Source organism: Panthera onca, chromosome B3, assembly GCF_046562875.1.
Source record: "Panthera onca isolate mPanOnc1 chromosome B3, mPanOnc1 haplotype 2, whole genome shotgun sequence".
In the NCBI taxonomy this organism is placed as follows: Eukaryota; Metazoa; Chordata; class Mammalia; order Carnivora; family Felidae; genus Panthera; species Panthera onca.
This window is the reverse complement of record NC_138344.1, coordinates 23,858,106-23,871,821: the sequence shown is the minus strand read 5'-3', so window position 1 is coordinate 23,871,821 and position 13,716 is coordinate 23,858,106. Positions and strand designations below refer to the sequence as shown.

General features: G+C 71.9%; 4 non-coding genes and 1 pseudogene across 4 annotated transcripts; all 5 read right to left on the bottom strand.

Annotated features, from left to right (window-relative positions):
- Positions 1 to 2,266: 2,266 nt before the first annotated feature.
- On the bottom strand, positions 2,267 to 2,360 carry LOC144616762 (small nucleolar RNA SNORD116). The gene has a single exon (XR_013556512.1). It is a non-coding gene; the product is annotated as a small nucleolar RNA SNORD116 (small nucleolar RNA).
- Positions 2,361 to 5,100: 2,740 nt separating this feature from the next.
- Positions 5,101 to 5,194, bottom strand: LOC144616763 (small nucleolar RNA SNORD116). The gene has a single exon (XR_013556513.1). It is a non-coding gene; the product is annotated as a small nucleolar RNA SNORD116 (small nucleolar RNA).
- A 2,740-nt stretch (positions 5,195 to 7,934) lies between these two features.
- On the bottom strand, positions 7,935 to 8,028 carry LOC144616764 (small nucleolar RNA SNORD116). The gene has a single exon (XR_013556514.1). It is a non-coding gene; the product is annotated as a small nucleolar RNA SNORD116 (small nucleolar RNA).
- A 2,741-nt stretch (positions 8,029 to 10,769) lies between these two features.
- Positions 10,770 to 10,863, bottom strand: LOC144616765 (small nucleolar RNA SNORD116). The gene has a single exon (XR_013556515.1). It is a non-coding gene; the product is annotated as a small nucleolar RNA SNORD116 (small nucleolar RNA).
- A 2,740-nt stretch (positions 10,864 to 13,603) lies between these two features.
- Positions 13,604 to 13,702, bottom strand: LOC145715587 (small nucleolar RNA SNORD116; annotated as a pseudogene).
- Positions 13,703 to 13,716: the final 14 nt, after the last annotated feature.

Genomic DNA, 13,716 nt, shown 5'->3' with positions numbered 1-13,716 from the left:
GCCTTGCGTCCGTCTGCCTGTCCTGTCCCTCGGCCCCCTGGGGCTGCCTGCGGACGGGCAACAAGCCACGGGCGCAGGGCACTGTGGGAGCGGGAGCGCGTGCCTCTTCGTGCGCACGGAGGCTCGTGTGTGCTGGGAGGCTGGGCTAGGGGCTGTAGGGGGCTGCTGAGCCGGGCGGCCTGGGTCCCTGCAAGAGCACGCGTGCCTGGGGCGCAGGTCCTGGCCCCGGCGTCGCGTCAGGCGACTGGCACAGGCCCGGTGGCCTTGCACACCAGGGAGCCGCGCTGGACGCCTCTGGGCCGCGGACGCGGGCCAGGCCCTGGCCCTCCCAAACACTCTCTGGCCACGCGGTGCCCACCGACCTCCACACGCATCCGTTCCCGCCGCTGCCCACCCTTTCCACGTGCACCGTGGAAGCCAGCACTGGATGGAACCTCAGGGGTCCCAGGAAAACCCAAAACCTGCCCCCAGGGAGTCTGGCCGCCCTGGCCCGCAGGCTACGGGGCAGAGGACGAGGCAGCGCCCTCCCAGGCGGCCACGGGACAAACGGTGCCCCCACCTCTCCACTCCGCCAGAATGGCCGGGGCGGCTAGGCTGCCCGGGCCCGGCCCCCAACTGACGCCGGCGCCAAAGCCCACCGAGCCGCGTGCGCGTTCCCTACCAGGGAGTCGGCGAGGCCACGGCCACGGGGCGCCAGGGCCCCGGCCCGCAAGGGAACGAGCATTCCCTGGGCTGCCCGCTCCGTGGGAGTGTGTTCCCACCTGCATGGAAATTCCCTCCCGCCAGCTCTGCCAGATGGACCGGGCCGCCGACGGCCGGAAGCTGCAGGGAGGGCAGCCGCAGACAGGCTTTGACCTTTGCAAGGATGCGGCCCGCGGCAGGCGACGTGGCCCCTGCCCACGGCCCAGGAACACGCGCGTGGCCCTCACAGGGAACACGAGGGCTGCAGCCCCGCAGGCCAGGGCCACAGCGAGAGGAGATCACGTCGCCCTCGCCACGGGAGACGGACCTCTGCCAAGCGGCCCGCGGGGCCGAGGCACCGCGCCTGGCCTCAGGGATCGCAGGCCCGCGCCTGCCTGCCAGGTCACCGCAGAGGAACCTGCGGCCCACCCGAGGGGACGGGAGGCACACCGTGCCCGACTGCAAGGGGCAGTCCCTCCCGGGGTGTCTACTTTGGCCCCACCAGCTCCGTGCCCGAGGAGACAACGCCTCCGTGGCAGGCCCGGGCGGGGGCTGGGGGGCAGCCTCTTTGGCCGGGGCCCTGTTGAGGGCCCCTGTTGAAAGGCCACCACCCCTGGCGCCCTTCCTCCGGAGACCAGCGGCCAGGAGGGCCCTGAGGAGGGGGACCGCCGTGCCACACCGCTGCACCCTGAAGCCGGCCCTGGGAGCCACTGACTTTGCCATCCACGGGAGGAGGCCGCAGGACTCCGCGTAACCCACGACGGACGCGGGGACGCCACGAGACACCAGGGCTGAGCAGGCCCGGGCACTCCCCCAGGGCGCGGTCCCCTCTGGACCGTGCCGTTCCCGTTCAGGCCTTCGGCCGGCACGGCATGCCGACTTCACCCTGGGCCCGAAGCGCCGGCGCCACTTGCCGCCTTGCGTGGCCGCCGGGCAGGGCCGATGGTTCCAACCTGGCCGGTGCCGCAGCCCGGCCTCTTGCCCTGGCCCAGAAGCCCGAGCCAGGGGCCGCTCCACGTACGTCAGTGAGAGAAAGGGCTCGTGTCCAGGGATGGCCGCCGCCTCGGGCTGGGGCTCCCGCGCCCCCCACGGCCCGCCAGGCTTGCCTCGCCCGGCCCCTCAACACACACCGCCGCGCGCTTAGGCCCGCACAGCCCTCCGGGCCCTCGCAGGCCCCAGCCCTCGACTCCCAAGGGCCGGTGCCACAAGACACGCCGGTGAAGTCCTAGGCCTTGGGGGGGGACCAGCCGCCCCACTCGACCCCAGTCGCCAGCCACTGCCCGCGGGCCCTGCCAGCCAGGTCCCTGCCCCCGGCTCCCAGGGCCCGTGCCACAGACACGCCTTTGAAGTCCTAGGCCTTGGGCACCAGCTGCCCCACTCGACCTCAGATGCCGCTCATTGCCCTCAGGCTCCTTGCCTGCGAGCCGTGGAAAGCCCGCGAAGGTGGGGAAACGGCTCCCTGACCCGGAGACACCCCGCGAGCCTCTCCCAGGCGCAGGCCGCGGGTGCCGCTGCTTGCAGGGGTGTGACCAATGGGAAGCCTGCTGTCCCTGACGCTTACCTTCCCTGGGGCGGGCAACGTGCTGGACCTCAGTTTCGATGAGAACGACGGGAGGGAGTTCTCACTCATTTTGTTCAGCTTTTCCAAGGAATGCTGTTGAGGGAGTCATCATCGATCCGAGCACATTCTGGGCGGCCTGGCCGGCTGACCCAGGCGGGCCGGGTGGCTCAGCGGGGCAAGCCGAGGGACTCAGGGTCCTCCCGGTGCCCGGGCCGTGCAGAGCCACGCCCACTGAGCCAGAGGAACGGACAGGCCCCTCTGGGAGCAAAACCCCACGTGCCCAGCGGGCCACCTGCACTAGCGGCCTCTCGGGCAGCCCCGGGAAAGCCTAAAGCCAGGGGCACGAGCTGACACCCAGGGAAGGCTTACCGTCTGGACGCTCCCGTCAGCAAGGTGCCCGTTCCGGGCCACGCTTCTTCCGGCCGTACCGCAAACCACAGGCACTCGGGGGCCAGGGAGGCCTTCGTGTCTCGGCCGACCGCGAGCCTGGCGTGGCCACTGCACCTGAGAAAGGGGGAGCAATCGCCCGCGGGCGTCACCAAGGTACCCGGGGGCTCCGCTCGCCACGCCGGGCAGAACGAATCCGCGACCACGCCTTGCGTCCGTCTGCCTGTCCTGTCCCTCGGCCCCCTGGGGCTGCCTGCGGACGGGCAACAAGCCACGGGCGCAGGGCACTGTGGGAGCGGGAGCGCGTGCCTCTTCGTGCGCACGGAGGCTCGTGTGTGCTGGGAGGCTGGGCTAGGGGCTGTAGGGGGCTGCTGAGCCGGGCGGCCTGGGTCCCTGCAAGAGCACGCGTGCCTGGGGCGCAGGTCCTGGCCCCGGCGTCGCGTCAGGCGACTGGCACAGGCCCGGTGGCCTTGCACACCAGGGAGCCGCGCTGGACGCCTCTGGGCCGCGGACGCGGGCCAGGCCCTGGCCCTCCCAAACACTCTCTGGCCACGCGGTGCCCACCGACCTCCACACGCATCCGTTCCCGCCGCTGCCCACCCTTTCCACGTGCACCGTGGAAGCCAGCACTGGATGGAACCTCAGGGGTCCCAGGAAAACCCAAAACCTGCCCCCAGGGAGTCTGGCCGCCCTGGCCCGCAGGCTACGGGGCAGAGGACGAGGCAGCGCCCTCCCAGGCGGCCACGGGACAAACGGTGCCCCCACCTCTCCACTCCGCCAGAATGGCCGGGGCGGCTAGGCTGCCCGGGCCCGGCCCCCAACTGACGCCGGCGCCAAAGCCCACCGAGCCGCGTGCGCGTTCCCTACCAGGGAGTCGGCGAGGCCACGGCCACGGGGCGCCAGGGCCCCGGCCCGCAAGGGAACGAGCATTCCCTGGGCTGCCCGCTCCGTGGGAGTGTGTTCCCACCTGCATGGAAATTCCCTCCCGCCAGCTCTGCCAGATGGACCGGGCCGCCGACGGCCGGAAGCTGCAGGGAGGGCAGCCGCAGACAGGCTTTGACCTTTGCAAGGATGCGGCCCGCGGCAGGCGACGTGGCCCCTGCCCACGGCCCAGGAACACGCGCGTGGCCCTCACAGGGAACACGAGGGCTGCAGCCCCGCAGGCCAGGGCCACAGCGAGAGGAGATCACGTCGCCCTCGCCACGGGAGACGGACCTCTGCCAAGCGGCCCGCGGGGCCGAGGCACCGCGCCTGGCCTCAGGGATCGCAGGCCCGCGCCTGCCTGCCAGGTCACCGCAGAGGAACCTGCGGCCCACCCGAGGGGACGGGAGGCACACCGTGCCCGACTGCAAGGGGCAGTCCCTCCCGGGGTGTCTACTTTGGCCCCACCAGCTCCGTGCCCGAGGAGACAACGCCTCCGTGGCAGGCCCGGGCGGGGGCTGGGGGGCAGCCTCTTTGGCCGGGGCCCTGTTGAGGGCCCCTGTTGAAAGGCCACCACCCCTGGCGCCCTTCCTCCGGAGACCAGCGGCCAGGAGGGCCCTGAGGAGGGGGACCGCCGTGCCACACCGCTGCACCCTGAAGCCGGCCCTGGGAGCCACTGACTTTGCCATCCACGGGAGGAGGCCGCAGGACTCCGCGTAACCCACGACGGACGCGGGGACGCCACGAGACACCAGGGCTGAGCAGGCCCGGGCACTCCCCCAGGGCGCGGTCCCCTCTGGACCGTGCCGTTCCCGTTCAGGCCTTCGGCCGGCACGGCATGCCGACTTCACCCTGGGCCCGAAGCGCCGGCGCCACTTGCCGCCTTGCGTGGCCGCCGGGCAGGGCCGATGGTTCCAACCTGGCCGGTGCCGCAGCCCGGCCTCTTGCCCTGGCCCAGAAGCCCGAGCCAGGGGCCGCTCCACGTACGTCAGTGAGAGAAAGGGCTCGTGTCCAGGGATGGCCGCCGCCTCGGGCTGGGGCTCCCGCGCCCCCCACGGCCCGCCAGGCTTGCCTCGCCCGGCCCCTCAACACACACCGCCGCGCGCTTAGGCCCGCACAGCCCTCCGGGCCCTCGCAGGCCCCAGCCCTCGACTCCCAAGGGCCGGTGCCACAAGACACGCCGGTGAAGTCCTAGGCCTTGGGGGGGACCAGCCGCCCCACTCGACCCCAGTCGCCAGCCACTGCCCGCGGGCCCTGCCAGCCAGGTCCCTGCCCCCGGCTCCCAGGGCCCGTGCCACAGACACGCCTTTGAAGTCCTAGGCCTTGGGCACCAGCTGCCCCACTCGACCTCAGATGCCGCTCATTGCCCTCAGGCTCCTTGCCTGCGAGCCGTGGAAAGCCCGCGAAGGTGGGGAAACGGCTCCCTGACCCGGAGACACCCCGCGAGCCTCTCCCAGGCGCAGGCCGCGGGTGCCGCTGCTTGCAGGGGTGTGACCAATGGGAAGCCTGCTGTCCCTGACGCTTACCTTCCCTGGGGCGGGCAACGTGCTGGACCTCAGTTTCGATGAGAACGACGGGAGGGAGTTCTCACTCATTTTGTTCAGCTTTTCCAAGGAATGCTGTTGAGGGAGTCATCATCGATCCGAGCACATTCTGGGCGGCCTGGCCGGCTGACCCAGGCGGGCCGGGTGGCTCAGCGGGGCAAGCCGAGGGACTCAGGGTCCTCCCGGTGCCCGGGCCGTGCAGAGCCACGCCCACTGAGCCAGAGGAACGGACAGGCCCCTCTGGGAGCAAAACCCCACGTGCCCAGCGGGCCACCTGCACTAGCGGCCTCTCGGGCAGCCCCGGGAAAGCCTAAAGCCAGGGGCACGAGCTGACACCCAGGGAAGGCTTACCGTCTGGACGCTCCCGTCAGCAAGGTGCCCGTTCCGGGCCACGCTTCTTCCGGCCGTACCGCAAACCACAGGCACTCGGGGGCCAGGGAGGCCTTCGTGTCTCGGCCGACCGCGAGCCTGGCGTGGCCACTGCACCTGAGAAAGGGGGAGCAATCGCCCGCGGGCGTCACCAAGGTACCCGGGGGCTCCGCTCGCCACGCCGGGCAGAACGAATCCGCGACCACGCCTTGCGTCCGTCTGCCTGTCCTGTCCCTCGGCCCCCTGGGGCTGCCTGCGGACGGGCAACAAGCCACGGGCGCAGGGCACTGTGGGAGCGGGAGCGCGTGCCTCTTCGTGCGCACGGAGGCTCGTGTGTGCTGGGAGGCTGGGCTAGGGGCTGTAGGGGGCTGCTGAGCCGGGCGGCCTGGGTCCCTGCAAGAGCACGCGTGCCTGGGGCGCAGGTCCTGGCCCCGGCGTCGCGTCAGGCGACTGGCACAGGCCCGGTGGCCTTGCACACCAGGGAGCCGCGCTGGACGCCTCTGGGCCGCGGACGCGGGCCAGGCCCTGGCCCTCCCAAACACTCTCTGGCCACGCGGTGCCCACCGACCTCCACACGCATCCGTTCCCGCCGCTGCCCACCCTTTCCACGTGCACCGTGGAAGCCAGCACTGGATGGAACCTCAGGGGTCCCAGGAAAACCCAAAACCTGCCCCCAGGGAGTCTGGCCGCCCTGGCCCGCAGGCTACGGGGCAGAGGACGAGGCAGCGCCCTCCCAGGCGGCCACGGGACAAACGGTGCCCCCACCTCTCCACTCCGCCAGAATGGCCGGGGCGGCTAGGCTGCCCGGGCCCGGCCCCCAACTGACGCCGGCGCCAAAGCCCACCGAGCCGCGTGCGCGTTCCCTACCAGGGAGTCGGCGAGGCCACGGCCACGGGGCGCCAGGGCCCCGGCCCGCAAGGGAACGAGCATTCCCTGGGCTGCCCGCTCCGTGGGAGTGTGTTCCCACCTGCATGGAAATTCCCTCCCGCCAGCTCTGCCAGATGGACCGGGCCGCCGACGGCCGGAAGCTGCAGGGAGGGCAGCCGCAGACAGGCTTTGACCTTTGCAAGGATGCGGCCCGCGGCAGGCGACGTGGCCCCTGCCCACGGCCCAGGAACACGCGCGTGGCCCTCACAGGGAACACGAGGGCTGCAGCCCCGCAGGCCAGGGCCACAGCGAGAGGAGATCACGTCGCCCTCGCCACGGGAGACGGACCTCTGCCAAGCGGCCCGCGGGGCCGAGGCACCGCGCCTGGCCTCAGGGATCGCAGGCCCGCGCCTGCCTGCCAGGTCACCGCAGAGGAACCTGCGGCCCACCCGAGGGGACGGGAGGCACACCGTGCCCGACTGCAAGGGGCAGTCCCTCCCGGGGTGTCTACTTTGGCCCCACCAGCTCCGTGCCCGAGGAGACAACGCCTCCGTGGCAGGCCCGGGCGGGGGCTGGGGGGCAGCCTCTTTGGCCGGGGCCCTGTTGAGGGCCCCTGTTGAAAGGCCACCACCCCTGGCGCCCTTCCTCCGGAGACCAGCGGCCAGGAGGGCCCTGAGGAGGGGGACCGCCGTGCCACACCGCTGCACCCTGAAGCCGGCCCTGGGAGCCACTGACTTTGCCATCCACGGGAGGAGGCCGCAGGACTCCGCGTAACCCACGACGGACGCGGGGACGCCACGAGACACCAGGGCTGAGCAGGCCCGGGCACTCCCCCAGGGCGCGGTCCCCTCTGGACCGTGCCGTTCCCGTTCAGGCCTTCGGCCGGCACGGCATGCCGACTTCACCCTGGGCCCGAAGCGCCGGCGCCACTTGCCGCCTTGCGTGGCCGCCGGGCAGGGCCGATGGTTCCAACCTGGCCGGTGCCGCAGCCCGGCCTCTTGCCCTGGCCCAGAAGCCCGAGCCAGGGGCCGCTCCACGTACGTCAGTGAGAGAAAGGGCTCGTGTCCAGGGATGGCCGCCGCCTCGGGCTGGGGCTCCCGCGCCCCCCACGGCCCGCCAGGCTTGCCTCGCCCGGCCCCTCAACACACACCGCCGCGCGCTTAGGCCCGCACAGCCCTCCGGGCCCTCGCAGGCCCCAGCCCTCGACTCCCAAGGGCCGGTGCCACAAGACACGCCGGTGAAGTCCTAGGCCTTGGGGGGGACCAGCCGCCCCACTCGACCCCAGTCGCCAGCCACTGCCCGCGGGCCCTGCCAGCCAGGTCCCTGCCCCCGGCTCCCAGGGCCCGTGCCACAGACACGCCTTTGAAGTCCTAGGCCTTGGGCACCAGCTGCCCCACTCGACCTCAGATGCCGCTCATTGCCCTCAGGCTCCTTGCCTGCGAGCCGTGGAAAGCCCGCGAAGGTGGGGAAACGGCTCCCTGACCCGGAGACACCCCGCGAGCCTCTCCCAGGCGCAGGCCGCGGGTGCCGCTGCTTGCAGGGGTGTGACCAATGGGAAGCCTGCTGTCCCTGACGCTTACCTTCCCTGGGGCGGGCAACGTGCTGGACCTCAGTTTCGATGAGAACGACGGGAGGGAGTTCTCACTCATTTTGTTCAGCTTTTCCAAGGAATGCTGTTGAGGGAGTCATCATCGATCCGAGCACATTCTGGGCGGCCTGGCCGGCTGACCCAGGCGGGCCGGGTGGCTCAGCGGGGCAAGCCGAGGGACTCAGGGTCCTCCCGGTGCCCGGGCCGTGCAGAGCCACGCCCACTGAGCCAGAGGAACGGACAGGCCCCTCTGGGAGCAAAACCCCACGTGCCCAGCGGGCCACCTGCACTAGCGGCCTCTCGGGCAGCCCCGGGAAAGCCTAAAGCCAGGGGCACGAGCTGACACCCAGGGAAGGCTTACCGTCTGGACGCTCCCGTCAGCAAGGTGCCCGTTCCGGGCCACGCTTCTTCCGGCCGTACCGCAAACCACAGGCACTCGGGGGCCAGGGAGGCCTTCGTGTCTCGGCCGACCGCGAGCCTGGCGTGGCCACTGCACCTGAGAAAGGGGGAGCAATCGCCCGCGGGCGTCACCAAGGTACCCGGGGGCTCCGCTCGCCACGCCGGGCAGAACGAATCCGCGACCACGCCTTGCGTCCGTCTGCCTGTCCTGTCCCTCGGCCCCCTGGGGCTGCCTGCGGACGGGCAACAAGCCACGGGCGCAGGGCACTGTGGGAGCGGGAGCGCGTGCCTCTTCGTGCGCACGGAGGCTCGTGTGTGCTGGGAGGCTGGGCTAGGGGCTGTAGGGGGCTGCTGAGCCGGGCGGCCTGGGTCCCTGCAAGAGCACGCGTGCCTGGGGCGCAGGTCCTGGCCCCGGCGTCGCGTCAGGCGACTGGCACAGGCCCGGTGGCCTTGCACACCAGGGAGCCGCGCTGGACGCCTCTGGGCCGCGGACGCGGGCCAGGCCCTGGCCCTCCCAAACACTCTCTGGCCACGCGGTGCCCACCGACCTCCACACGCATCCGTTCCCGCCGCTGCCCACCCTTTCCACGTGCACCGTGGAAGCCAGCACTGGATGGAACCTCAGGGGTCCCAGGAAAACCCAAAACCTGCCCCCAGGGAGTCTGGCCGCCCTGGCCCGCAGGCTACGGGGCAGAGGACGAGGCAGCGCCCTCCCAGGCGGCCACGGGACAAACGGTGCCCCCACCTCTCCACTCCGCCAGAATGGCCGGGGCGGCTAGGCTGCCCGGGCCCGGCCCCCAACTGACGCCGGCGCCAAAGCCCACCGAGCCGCGTGCGCGTTCCCTACCAGGGAGTCGGCGAGGCCACGGCCACGGGGCGCCAGGGCCCCGGCCCGCAAGGGAACGAGCATTCCCTGGGCTGCCCGCTCCGTGGGAGTGTGTTCCCACCTGCATGGAAATTCCCTCCCGCCAGCTCTGCCAGATGGACCGGGCCGCCGACGGCCGGAAGCTGCAGGGAGGGCAGCCGCAGACAGGCTTTGACCTTTGCAAGGATGCGGCCCGCGGCAGGCGACGTGGCCCCTGCCCACGGCCCAGGAACACGCGCGTGGCCCTCACAGGGAACACGAGGGCTGCAGCCCCGCAGGCCAGGGCCACAGCGAGAGGAGATCACGTCGCCCTCGCCACGGGAGACGGACCTCTGCCAAGCGGCCCGCGGGGCCGAGGCACCGCGCCTGGCCTCAGGGATCGCAGGCCCGCGCCTGCCTGCCAGGTCACCGCAGAGGAACCTGCGGCCCACCCGAGGGGACGGGAGGCACACCGTGCCCGACTGCAAGGGGCAGTCCCTCCCGGGGTGTCTACTTTGGCCCCACCAGCTCCGTGCCCGAGGAGACAACGCCTCCGTGGCAGGCCCGGGCGGGGGCTGGGGGGCAGCCTCTTTGGCCGGGGCCCTGTTGAGGGCCCCTGTTGAAAGGCCACCACCCCTGGCGCCCTTCCTCCGGAGACCAGCGGCCAGGAGGGCCCTGAGGAGGGGGACCGCCGTGCCACACCGCTGCACCCTGAAGCCGGCCCTGGGAGCCACTGACTTTGCCATCCACGGGAGGAGGCCGCAGGACTCCGCGTAACCCACGACGGACGCGGGGACGCCACGAGACACCAGGGCTGAGCAGGCCCGGGCACTCCCCCAGGGCGCGGTCCCCTCTGGACCGTGCCGTTCCCGTTCAGGCCTTCGGCCGGCACGGCATGCCGACTTCACCCTGGGCCCGAAGCGCCGGCGCCACTTGCCGCCTTGCGTGGCCGCCGGGCAGGGCCGATGGTTCCAACCTGGCCGGTGCCGCAGCCCGGCCTCTTGCCCTGGCCCAGAAGCCCGAGCCAGGGGCCGCTCCACGTACGTCAGTGAGAGAAAGGGCTCGTGTCCAGGGATGGCCGCCGCCTCGGGCTGGGGCTCCCGCGCCCCCCACGGCCCGCCAGGCTTGCCTCGCCCGGCCCCTCAACACACACCGCCGCGCGCTTAGGCCCGCACAGCCCTCCGGTCCCTCGCAGGCCCCAGCCCTCGACTCCCAAGGGCCGGTGCCACAAGACACGCCGGTGAAGTCCTAGGCCTTGGGGGGGGACCAGCCGCCCCACTCGACCCCAGTCGCCAGCCACTGCCCGCGGGCCCTGCCAGCCAGGTCCCTGCCCCCGGCTCCCAGGGCCCGTGCCACAGACACGCCTTTGAAGTCCTAGGCCTTGGGCACCAGCTGCCCCACTCGACCTCAGATGCCGCTCATTGCCCTCAGGCTCCTTGCCTGCGAGCCGTGGAAAGCCCGCGAAGGTGGGGAAACGGCTCCCTGACCCGGAGACACCCCGCGAGCCTCTCCCAGGCGCAGGCCGCGGGTGCCGCTGCTTGCAGGGGTGTGACCAATGGGAAGCCTGCTGTCCCTGACGCTTACCTTCCCTGGGGCGGGCAACGTGCTGGACCTCAGTTTCGATGAGAACGACGGGAGGGAGTTCTCACTCATTTTGTTCAGCTTTTCCAAGGAATGCTGTTGAGGGAGTCATCATCGATCCGAGCACATTCTGGGCGGCCTGGCCGGCTGACCCAGGCGGGCCGGGTGGCTCAGCGGGGCAAGCCGAGGGACTCAGGGTCCTCCCGGTGCCCGGGCCGTGCAGAGCCACGCCCACTGAGCCAGAGGAACGGACAGGCCCCTCTGGGAGCAAAACCCCACGTGCCCAGCGGGCCACCTGCACTAGCGGCCTCTCGGGCAGCCCCGGGAAAGCCTAAAGCCAGGGGCACGAGCTGACACCCAGGGAAGGCTTACCGTCTGGACGCTCCCGTCAGCAAGGTGCCCGTTCCGGGCCACGCTTCTTCCGGCCGTACCGCAAACCACAGGCACTCGGGGGCCAGGGAGGCCTTCGTGTCTCGGCCGACCGCGAGCCTGGCGTGGCCACTGCACCTGAGAAAGGGGGAGCAATCGCCCGCGGGCGTCACCAAGGTACCCGGGGGCTCCGCTCGCCACGCCGGGCAGAACGAATCCGCGACCACGCCTTGCGTCCGTCTGCCTGTCCTGTCCCTCGGCCCCCTGGGGCTGCCTGCGGACGGGCAACAAGCCACGGGCGCAGGGCACTGTGGGAGCGGGAGCGCGTGCCTCTTCGTGCGCACGGAGGCTCGTGTGTGCTGGGAGGCTGGGCTAGGGGCTGTAGGGGGCTGCTGAGCCGGGCGGCCTGGGTCCCTGCAAGAGCACGCGTGCCTGGGGCGCAGGTCCTGGCCCCGGCGTCGCGTCAGGCGACTGGCACAGGCCCGGTGGCCTTGCACACCAGGGAGCCGCGCTGGACGCCTCTGGGCCGCGGACGCGGGCCAGGCCCTGGCCCTCCCAAACACTCTCTGGCCACGCGGTGCCCACCGACCTCCACACGCATCCGTTCCCGCCGCTGCCCACCCTTTCCACGTGCACCGTGGAAGCCAGCACTGGATGGAACCTCAGGGGTCCCAGGAAAACCCAAAACCTGCCCCCAGGGAGTCTGGCCGCCCTGGCCCGCAGGCTACGGGGCAGAGGACGAGGCAGCGCCCTCCCAGGCGGCCACGGGACAAACGGTGCCCCCACCTCTCCACTCCGCCAGAATGGCCGGGGCGGCTAGGCTGCCCGGGCCCGGCCCCCAACTGACGCCGGCGCCAAAGCCCACCGAGCCGCGTGCGCGTTCCCTACCAGGGAGTCGGCGAGGCCACGGCCACGGGGCGCCAGGGCCCCGGCCCGCAAGGGAACGAGCATTCCCTGGGCTGCCCGCTCCGTGGGAGTGTGTTCCCACCTGCATGGAAATTCCCTCCCGCCAGCTCTGCCAGATGGACCGGGCCGCCGACGGCCGGAAGCTGCAGGGAGGGCAGCCGCAGACAGGCTTTGACCTTTGCAAGGATGCGGCCCGCGGCAGGCGACGTGGCCCCTGCCCACGGCCCAGGAACACGCGCGTGGCCCTCACAGGGAACACGAGGGCTGCAGCCCCGCAGGCCAGGGCCACAGCGAGAGGAGATCACGTCGCCCTCGCCACGGGAGACGGACCTCTGCCAAGCGGCCCGCGGGGCCGAGGCACCGCGCCTGGCCTCAGGGATCGCAGGCCCGCGCCTGCCTGCCAGGTCACCGCAGAGGAACCTGCGGCCCACCCGAGGGGACGGGAGGCACACCGTGCCCGACTGCAAGGGGCAGTCCCTCCCGGGGTGTCTACTTTGGCCCCACCAGCTCCGTGCCCGAGGAGACAACGCCTCCGTGGCAGGCCCGGGCGGGGGCTGGGGGGCAGCCTCTTTGGCCGGGGCCCTGTTGAGGGCCCCTGTTGAAAGGCCACCACCCCTGGCGCCCTTCCTCCGGAGACCAGCGGCCAGGAGGGCCCTGAGGAGGGGGACCGCCGTGCCACACCGCTGCACCCTGAAGCCGGCCCTGGGAGCCACTGACTTTGCCATCCACGGGAGGAGGCCGCAGGACTCCGCGTAACCCACGACGGACGCGGGGACGCCACGAGACACCAGGGCTGAGCAGGCCCGGGCACTCCCCCAGGGCGCGGTCCCCTCTGGACCGTGCCCGTTCCCGTTCAGGCCTTCGGCCGGCACGGCATGCCGACTTCACCCTGGGCCCGAAGCGCCGGCGCCACTTGCCGCCTTGCGTGGCCGCCGGGCAGGGCCGATGGTTCCAACCTGGCCGGTGCCGCAGCCCGGCCTCTTGCCCTGGCCCAGAAGCCCGAGCCAGGGGCCGCTCCACGTACGTCAGTGAGAGAAAGGGCTCGTGTCCAGGGATGGCCGCCGCCTCGGGCTGGGGCTCCCGCGCCCCCCACGGCCCGCCAGGCTTGCCTCGCCCGGCCCCTCAACACACACCGCCGCGCGCTTAGGCCGCGCACAGCCCCGGTCCCTCGCAGGCCCCAGCCCTCGACTCCCAAGGGCCGGTGCCACAAGACACGCCGGTGAAGTCCTAGGCCTTGGGGGGGACCAGCCGCCCCACTCGACCCCAGTCGCCAGCCACTGCCCGCGGGCCCTGCCAGCCAGGTCCCTGCCCCCGGCTCCCAGGGCCCGTGCCACAGACACGCCTTTGAAGTCCTAGGCCTTGGGCACCAGCTGCCCCACTCGACCTCAGATGCCGCTCATTGCCCTCAGGCTCCTTGCCTGCGAGCCGTGGAAAGCCCGCGAAGGTGGGGAAACGGCTCCCTGACCCGGAGACACCCCGCGAGCCTCTCCCAGGCGCAGGCCGCGGGTGCCGCTGCTTGCAGGGGTGTGACCAATGGGAAGCCTGCTGTCCTGACCGCTTACCTTCCCTGGGGCGGGCAACGTGCTGGACCTCAGTTTCGATGAGAAACGACGGGAGGGAGTTTCTCACTCATTGTTTCAGCTTTTTCCAAGGAATTGCTGTTTGAGGGAGTCCATCATCGATCCGAGCACATTCTGGA